Source organism: Hyperolius riggenbachi, chromosome 5, assembly GCF_040937935.1.
Source record: "Hyperolius riggenbachi isolate aHypRig1 chromosome 5, aHypRig1.pri, whole genome shotgun sequence".
Classification (NCBI taxonomy): Eukaryota; Metazoa; Chordata; class Amphibia; order Anura; family Hyperoliidae; genus Hyperolius; species Hyperolius riggenbachi.
Window position 1 is genome coordinate 426,915,944 of NC_090650.1, and position 9,853 is coordinate 426,925,796.

Here is a 9,853-nt window from a genome sequence, read left to right on the forward strand (position 1 = left end):
TTTTCCGCCCACAGCACAAACAGAGCCACTTGAGGTATGCTAAAGCACATTTTGACAAGCTAGCTGAATTGTGGAATAAGGTGCTGTGGACTGATGAAACTAAAATTGAGTTTTTTGGGCATAACAAGGGGCATTATGCATGGAGGAAAAAGAACACACTATTCCAAGAAAAACACCTGCTACCTACAGTAAAATATGGTGGTGGTTTCCATCATGCTGTGGGGCTGTGTGGCCAGTTCAGGGACTGGGAATCTTGTCAAAATTGAGGGACCCATGGATTCCACTCAGTATCAGCAGATTCTGGAGACCAATGTCCAGGAATCAGTGACAAAGCTGAACCTGCACCGGGGCTGGATCTTTCAACAGGACAACAGCTCTAAACACTGCTCAAAATCCACTAAGGCATTCATGCAGAGGAACAAGTACAACGTTCTGGAATGACCGTCTCTGTCCCCAGACCGAATATAATTGAAAATGTGTGGTGTGAGTTAAAAGAGAGTTGTCCATGCTCGGAAGCCATCAAACCTGAATGAACTAGAGATGTTTTGTAAAGAGAAATGGTCATAAATACTTTCAACCAGAATCCAGACTCTCATTGGAACCTACAGAAAGTGTTTAGAGGCTGTAATTTCTACAAAAGGAGGATCTACTAAATATTGATTTCATTTCTTTTTTTGTGGTGCCCAAATGTATTCACCTTCCTAATTTTGTTTAAAGAGAACCAGAGATGAAGCACTCTCTTGTATTTTCCCTTATAAATCAGTGGGAACATGACAGTAAACACCTAATCTGCTCTTGTTTCAATGTTCTCTGTTTAATCTGACTGTGATCACCTCTGATAAGAATCCCAGACTGAGCACTCAGTCTAGCTTTGCTACTGAAAGATTATAGCTGAGTCTGTCTTCTCTGGTGTCTTTTCAAGCCCAAGCCTGTCCCCTTGTGGCTCTGTTATAATGACTCAGCTATAACTATTCCCTGCAAAGCCAGACTGAATGCTCAGTCCGGGATTCTTATCACAGCTGCTAACAGACACTTTTAGCAGTGAGGATGAAACAGAGAGCATGGTGAGTGTTTTCTCTAATGTTCTTACTGATATATATGGTAAAATACACAAGGGTGCTTCGTCTCTGGTTCCCTTTAAAGTGATAACAGTCAGAGAAAACAGACTCGGCTATAATCTTTCCGTAGCAAAGCTAGACTGAGTGCTCAGTCTGGGATTCTTATCAGAGGTGATAACAGTCAGATTAAACAGAGAACAATGAAACAAAGAGCAGATTTAGTGTTTACTGTCATGTTCCCACTGATTTATAAGGTAAAATACAAGAGGGTGCTTCATCTCTGGTTCTCTTTAAACAATTATTGCATGCTTTCTGTAAATCCAATAAACTTAATTTCACTTCTCAAATATCACTGTATGTGTCTCCTTATATGAAATATTTAACTGACATTTTTTATCGTCACAACCAACGATTTATACAGGAAATTCATGGTGATTAACATGGTTGCCCAAACTTTCGCATCCCACTGTATGTGTATATATTTCACCTATTCACAGATTACAGCCACTGCTTATGAAAGCACAACCATATTTGCTAGGCTTCATCAACATGCTCTTGGGGCCTGATTCACAAAGCGGTGATAACTCAGTTATCACGCCTAAAAGACTTTAGGCGTGATAACCTTTGCACTAGCAAAGTTATCACCGCTTTGTGCTCTAACTCGCGCGAAGCTACCACGCGTACGCGCGTACATGCGCGCGCAAAGTCCCATAGGGCTTAATGGGAGCTCCGCGCGAAGCGCCGGGTGTTGCGCTTGCGCGCGCAAATCTTTGCGTGCGGAAAATTTGCACGAGTTTCTTCTTATCATGCCTAAACTGAGTTTAGGCGTGATAAAGGGGTTTTCACTCGCGTGCAAACACTTTGCACCGCTTTGTGAATCAGGCCCTTGATGTTGGGCTTAGGATCTCATTGTGGTTTGCGAACCCATACTAACCTAATGCTAAGATTAAAAAGGAAGTGAGTATGTCAAGTGTTTTCATACAACAAGATCTGATCAAAACTATGAACGTTTACAAAAAATTGTTAAATTTTTGGAAACTTTTACGTACACACCGTCACCCACCCACACTTATCTCAGTAGAAATTCCTCTTTGACTTATGAATAGAGATGTGGCGAACGGTTCCCGAACCGTTCGCCGACGAACATCTCTAAATCCCTGGGGCTTTTACTACTTCCGTGTCGCACTGACCTGGAGTAGTACGTCTGCGCTGCCCGGCGGAGCACGTCCTAGATCGCGCACCTGTTGCCGGGCACTTTCTGCGCGTGTGCGCGACGTCATGAATGACGTCATGCACATGCGCAGAGAGTGCCCGGCAACAGGAGCGCGATCTAGGACGCGCTCCGCCGGGCAGCGCAGGCGTACTACTCCGGGTCAGTGTGACCCGGAAGTAGTAAAAGCCAGAGATGTTCGCCATCTCTACTTACGAAGCTATATTTTTTTGTATGTAAGCTCATGTAAAAGAGTAACTTTACCCAAAAATAGGAAATGGGGAGGGGGGGATAAATCAAGACATTGCAAAGTTAAAAAAATAGAAGATATCAAGAAACGATTGAGACTTGAAGTGTAATTCCCTCATGTTGTTTGTTCCTCAGCTTCAATTCTGGCAGACATGAAAAAAAATAGCACCTACTTCCCTTATCTATAAACACACCCACTAACAGGAAGGTTAGGAAATAAAGATAGATAGAGAGAAAGATTGATAGATAGATAGATAGATAGATAGATAGATAGATAGATAGATAGATAGATAGATAGATAGATAGATGCACAGAGGGAGATACTGCTTGCTTGGCAGCTGGAAAAAGCTGTTCCACAATCTTCCACAATGCAAGTTCACGGACAGGAAACTGTCATGGCCGACGTAGCATGACATCACACTGTGGGAGGGGTTTCACACCAATATCAGCCACAAAGATATCCCTGATCTATTTCATTAAAGGTAAAGCGTTCACGTGGGAACGGGGGCATGGACAACTGACTGGGATGCAATACAATTTTGCATTACATTTCCTTTTTCAAGTGGACCTGAACTCTTGCACAGGACAGAAAGAAAACATAAAGCAATACACCCTGTATGGATTTAGAGAGTTTAGCCTGTTTAATTCTTGCTCCTCTGTGTTTAATCACCACTGTAATTTGATCTCTGCCATGGCAGAGCTGCTAATTTGTAAACACAGGACGTTAACCCTTTGCCTGCTTCCATGAAACAGGAAGTAGACACACTGCACAAACAAATGTTTTTCTTTAACCACTTCAGACTTCAGTGTTGTTTCACCGTATGCATCTGAGTAACTTTCACCTCCTATTCATTCACCAATAACTTCATCACTACTTATCACAATGAAATCATCTATCTTGTTTTTTTCCACCAACAATTAGGCTTTCTTTTCATTTTGCTAAGAATTATTTTTTTATAAATCTATTTTAACAGGAAGATTAAGAAAAAATTGAAAAAAAATCATTCTTTCTCAGTTATTGGCCATTATAGTTTTAAAATAATACGTGCTACTGTAATTAAAACCCATGTATTTTATTTTGCCATTTGTCCCGGTTATTACATCATTACATCATTTAAATTATATCCCTATCACAATATATGGCGTTGATATTTTATTTGGAAATAAAGGTGCATTTTTTTAGTTTTGCGGCCACCACTTATTACAAGCCCTTAATTTTTTTTTAAAAAATAACAGTAATATACTTTACTGCATACATATTAAAAAAGATCAGTCCCTAAGTCCCAACTATTAATGTAATTTTTTTATTGTATATTTTTACTTTTTTTTTTTTTTGAAAAATAAATTAGTGTACCTATCAGGGAATGTGGGAAGTAAGGGGCTAATTTTAAAAGTAAAAAAAAAAAAGTCATTATCTGGAAATTTGTATTTCCAGATGTAATTTTAGTATTTGGCCACAAGATGCCCTCACAGCTCACTTCTGCATGCGGAAAGTTCCTGCGCAAAGCGGTAGTAATGTGTGGATAGGGCAGAAGGGGATTTGTGAAAGACGGAGCCATCTCGTTGACGGTGTCGGTCTTTCATACAGGGACTTAGATCAATGAATGGGAACTTTGTTCCCATTCATTGATCTCCGGGCTAACAGAAGGCAGTGGGAGCACGCGCGGAAGTGTGCACGATCGCACACACCAGGCAGCGGCAGCAGTGTAGCCTATCTGGACGGATTAAGTGGTTAAAGGTTTTTATGCTGTCACTGATCTTTTAAAGCAGAGAGGATGTTCTGAGTTCAGGTCCTCTTTAAGCAAAGTGCATCATGCTGGCCTCTTGGTCAGAGTCCGGCCCTGTTTGTAAATGTTACATAATCGGATTGCCTTGTGTTATTGCTTAGCTGTGCATTATAGCCATGTCCTTTGTGTTGCAGGGACGCCTCCTCCACACTCTGCTCAGACAACTCCAGGATCGCTCAATACTCACCAATGTGCCTACAGAGAATACATTGCTTGGGAAAAAAAAGATGCATCATTATGTTCTGCCTCAGACCTGTATAGTATTGATGATGAAATTCCGCCAGTGGCTTCTCTTCTAAGAATTAATAAATGCTGTCTTTTCAATATGTTTCTATTTGGAAACAAACAAACTAGAAAAAAAAAAAAACAGAAAACCGTGGCTGTCTGTCTGCACTGGTGTTCTATAAACGTGGCGGTTTCTCATAATGAAACACTCCTTTCACATCAGGGGAAGATTGACATATTCCTACAAAGCACCTGGAGAATATATGAAACATTTCCCCCTCACTTGCAGCCGCTAGACAGGATATTGTGACTGAATAATTCTGTACATAACACTGCATGAAAGGGAGAGTATCACATGACTATAGCAAGGTAGCCATTGTAGGAAGTCTGTAATGTAAATTCTTACTATTGGAGGAAAAAAATGTGTCAGCTATTTATAGTGTAGAACATTATGGGCTTGATTCACAAAAGAGTGCTGTTAGCACGGCCGTTTTTGTGCGAATTTTCACGTTTGCAAATTTTCACGCGCAGTTAAAAGTTTTCGCGCAAACGTGAATTTCCGCGCAAAATCGTTATCGTTTTCGCGTGCAACCGCTCATTTTCACTTGAAAATGATAGTGATTTCGCGATTAAATTTGCATTTGCGCACGAAAGCATTTAATTTTGCATGAAAATTTGCAATCGCGCGCAAACGCAAAAATTCACGCGAAAACGGCCGTGCTAACAGTTAGCACTCTTTTGTGAATCAAGCCCTTATAGTTATTTTTATATAGGACCTTTAGCGAAAAGGGGAAAAAAATTCAAAACATCAATAATTGCAAAGTAAGAAGTAAAAAAAAAATAGAAGCAAGATCAAGAAATGATTGATATTTACCATGCAATTTGTTCATGTTGTTTGATTCACAATGAGCCTGAAAGTCATCAACTTTACTACTGGCAGACAAGAAAAACAGCTAGATAGCACCAAGTGTCAGTATTTATAACCACCACACCCACTAACACTGCAATAGGCTAACAGGTTTTTTTTTTTTTTTTATAGATATACATATGCACAAAGGGAGATACTGGTTGTTTGGGAGTTGGAAACAGCTGTTATTTCCCACAATGCAACAAGGTTCACAAATGGGACACTGTCAGGCCCTAGGTTCTGACATCACACTGTGGGAGGGGTTTCAACACAATATCAGCCATACAGACGATCTATTTGAGAAAAGGTAAATAATTCTCATGGGAAAGGGGGTATCAGCTACTGATTGAGATAAAGTTCAATTCTTGGTTACAGTTCCTCTTTTTCAACCCTATTCTAAAATGAACTCACACTCTACTGCTTATACAAATACACTGTACAACCACAACACAATCATGAAGGGCTGTTTTTAGGCATGGACAAACCAGGCAGATGCCTGGAGTTACACCTGTGGGACGGGGCACCTTAGAGTTATTTTTAGCACACTGTGCTTGATGGAATTTTTATGCTTGGTACACACCATGTAATTTCCTGTTAGAAAGGTGGGTCAAAATTAATATTTTTCCAACAGGACTGATCTGATTTCAGATCATTTTTCAGATTGATTTTGTATAGAAGTGAGAGGAAAATCGATCAGAAAATAAAAATTGGAAATCAGATCGGTCCTGTAGGAAATAATCCATTCAACTCATCTATTTGATGGAAAATTGCATGGTGTGTGCTAGGCTTAAAGCCCAATCTATACGATACGATTATTTGTGTGATTAAGTTACGATTCTATTTATGATCCGATTAAATCTGACATGTCTGATCGGGAATTGATTCGATTAAATTTGATTTGCCATCGCAAAACAATGGCAAATGGAATTGAATCGAATCCCGATCGGACATGTCGGATTTAATCGGATCGTAAATAGAATCGTAATCGAATTTCACAAAGAATCATATTGTGTAGATTGGGCTTTATACCCAGCTTACTAGTTTAATTAAAGAGGAACTGTAAGCTCAAAATAATTTATTGCCAGCAGGTAGCCTATACCCAATTTATAGATGAAAACCCAGTATTTTCTGCTAGAAATCCAGCATTTTGCTGGAATCACACCTTTCGGTAGGAAGCCACGCCCCCTCATGAGGCTGCTCCGCGGCTGTATATTCATTAAGCTTGTGCGCACTGCCTTCTGGGTAGTGACATCATGGGTTGCTAAGGGGGGAAAAAAACAGCAGTCCTCACTGTTATCAAGGTGGGACATGTGCACGAGGCAGAAGAAGTTTATCTTGCAGCCTCCGATGGGATGATTGATCATCCCTCTCTGCCCTGTGAAGCTGCCGCTGCCACTATCAGGTCAGCGGCATGTGTTTAACTCTCCTCATCCCAGCTGGAATCCCTCTCGTCAGCTCTTCCTACAGCCTCCGATGATCTTATAGCTCTGCCTGCATGTCATGTGCATTCACCCGACATGCAGGCAGAGCTAGAAGATCATCGGAGGCTGTAGGAAGAGCTGACAAGAGGGATTCCAGCTGGGATGAGGAGAGTTAAACACATGTCCCTGACCTGATAGTGGCAGCGGCAGCTTCACAGGGCAGAGAGGGATGATCAATCATCCCATCGGAGGCTGCAAGATAAACTTCTTCTGCCTCATGCACATGTCCCACCTTGATAACAGTGAGGACTGCTGTTTTTTTCCCCCCTTAGCAACCCATGATGTCACTACCCAGAAGGCAGTGCGCACAAGCTTAATGAATATACAGCCGCGGAGCAGCCTCATGAGGGGGCGTGGCTTCCTACTTAAAGGTGTAATTCCAGCAAAATGCTGGATTTCTAGCAGAAAATACTGGGTTTTCATCTATAAATTGGGTATAGGCTACCTGCTGGCAATAAATTATTTTGAGCTTACAGTTCCTCTTTAAGGATATGCAAGGTATTTCTAACACACAGATCTGCACTGCTTGTTAGTATAACAATGACATGGCAGGTACTACTAGTATTGTGCTAATTAAGCAGTACTGCTTGCTTGAGAGAAAAGATGGAGATCACCTTTGACAATCTCACAGAGACGAAAGGAGCCCAGATAGTGTAATGTTTTGTACTGAAAGGAAAGATGGTGAATATGAGAAACAGTCACAAATCAAGGTTATTGGACTGGACAACCAACCATTCTCAGAATGTGGAACATTTCCAACTCCACTTGGAGGTCCTGGATTTCACACTGGGTTACAGGAGCTCTCTTATTCAAAAACAAAGGGGTTGGCAGTCTGGTGGACCAGACTGAGGCCCTAAGCCTCCTGGTAGGAGGCATACATGGATACTTGCCGACTGGTTACTTTGACACAGGTTGAGTCGAATGACGGCTCAACCTTCTTCTGCTCAAATTCCGGGTGACATTAATTACTATCCCCCCTCCGAGTCATAGCAATTCAGAGGGAGAAGTAATTCGGGGTTTGGCAATTGCCGTAACTGCGAATTACACTGCTGTGCGACCTTGGACATAATAACATTATGTCTATGGCTGCTCTCAGGTTAGGCACAACACAGGCAAGAGTGCGCTGTAATGACCTGCCTTGTGGTAGCAGGGTATACAATGCAAGAGGGAGAAAGAGGTGCAGTAGGTGTTTTAACCCTCAGAACAATTATAGGATGGTTTGTATGTCAGTTAATGGGTTTGTGTGGGTGAGGTGAATCTAGCCTGGTAATAATTTGTACATCCATATTTTAAGAAATAACATAAAGGGGGGAAAGAGGCACCCAGGGTATGATAAAACGATGTTAAAAGCAACTACGATGAAACAAGTTTGAAGTGGCTTACCACCAGGGCCAGTCTTAAGTTTCACAGCGCCCTGAGCGAAACCTGATTTTTGTGCCCCCCTTCATCCTCTTCACGCATGCGCACACACACACACACACCCACACACACACAGGCCCATATACATTTCAGCTTTTCTCCTGAGATATGTCCTAGGACAGTAGTTAGCAACCTTTTTGACGTTGTGACACATCATGCCAAATGCTCAGATCTCTGTGACACTTCACATATGTATAATAGAAAAAATACTATTAATAACCACAAATGGATGGAAAGAGTGAATTATCCTGAATATACTTAGCAATGAAGGCTAGAACCTTTCAGGAATATTAATAAAAACAATCAGTGGGACAGTTATCCCCCCCCCCCCCTTTACAATGATAGCACAACACCAACAATTTTCACCACGTGTTATAGCCGCAGTGCGCTCCCCCCAAAAAAACCGCCCCCCGATCTCATGTGTTGGTGCCCTCAATATAGGTTGCCAAGCATAGGTGCCCCCAGTATAGTCAGTTAAAGGTCTCCATCCCCCCCATAGGTAGCCAGGCGTAGGTGCCTCCAGTATAGGTAGCCAGGTGTTGATGCCCTCAGTAAAGGTAGCCAGCTATAGGTGCCCCAGTATATGAAATCAGGTGTAAGTGCTCTCAGTATAGGTAACCAGCTATTAGGCGCCCCCTTGGAAGCCGGCGCCCTGTGCTACTGCTCTGGTCGCACAGGTCAAAGGCCGGCTATGCTTACCACAATGATGATCATTTAAATAATTTGTAACATACTTTAATGTGCACTTGGCAACACATTTCGAGGGTCTTAGCCCACTTCCTTAAGGCCGAATACAGTGCCAGAAGAAAATCAAGCCAGCATTTGAGGCGCCTCTCTGTATATAATTAATCAGTTTGTTAATGGTACCAGCAGAAGTAATTCATTTTGATATGGAGGAGGAGGGTGAAATGAAAGAAGCCTGGCCTGGGGCACCACAATGGCCAGAAACCACCTTGCAATCATGTGGTGTACACATGCACACTGTTGAAATATGGCAGCAAGCCAGGATACAATCACATGGTACACACATATGAATACATATGCAGGCATGGCGTACACACTCAGGGCCTGCCTTAGGTTTCACAGCACCCTGAGCGTAACTAGATTTTGGTGCCCCCCCAGGGGGGCCTCTAGCCATTTTGTCACTCCAGGCGAGAAAACCTGTGTCACCCCCCGACCCCATGGCGCCCCCCACACCATGAAAATAATCTTAATGCGGCAGCGTTTCACCAGGAAATAACCATAATGCGGCAATGTTTCACCAGGAAATAATTGTAATGCAGCAGCGTTTCACCAGAAATTACTTTTTGCGGCAGCATGTCACCAGAAAATGCATGTAAGTAAGAAAATACATGTAAGGAAGAAGGCACACGGGGGGACATATGGAGGTACAGGGGGACAGAAGGAGGCATGAGGGTCAGAAGTCACAAAGGAGGACAGAATGAGGCACACAGTGGGACAGAATGAGGCACAATGGGGGACAAAAGGAGGCACAATGGGGGGCAGAATAAGGTACA

General features: G+C 42.3%; 1 protein-coding gene across 2 annotated transcripts in view; it reads left to right on the top strand.

Annotated features, from left to right (window-relative positions):
- Positions 1–4,628, top strand: part of LOC137517891 (KH domain-containing, RNA-binding, signal transduction-associated protein 3-like) — a 228,071-nt gene extending 223,443 nt beyond the window's left edge. For both annotated transcript variants that reach the window (XR_011020708.1, XM_068234960.1), the window contains one exon: positions 4,439–4,628. The gene's annotated coding sequence lies outside the window, so the exon portion shown is untranslated. The remainder of the gene's footprint in view (positions 1–4,438) is intronic.
- The last annotated feature ends 5,225 nt before the right edge of the window (positions 4,629–9,853 follow it).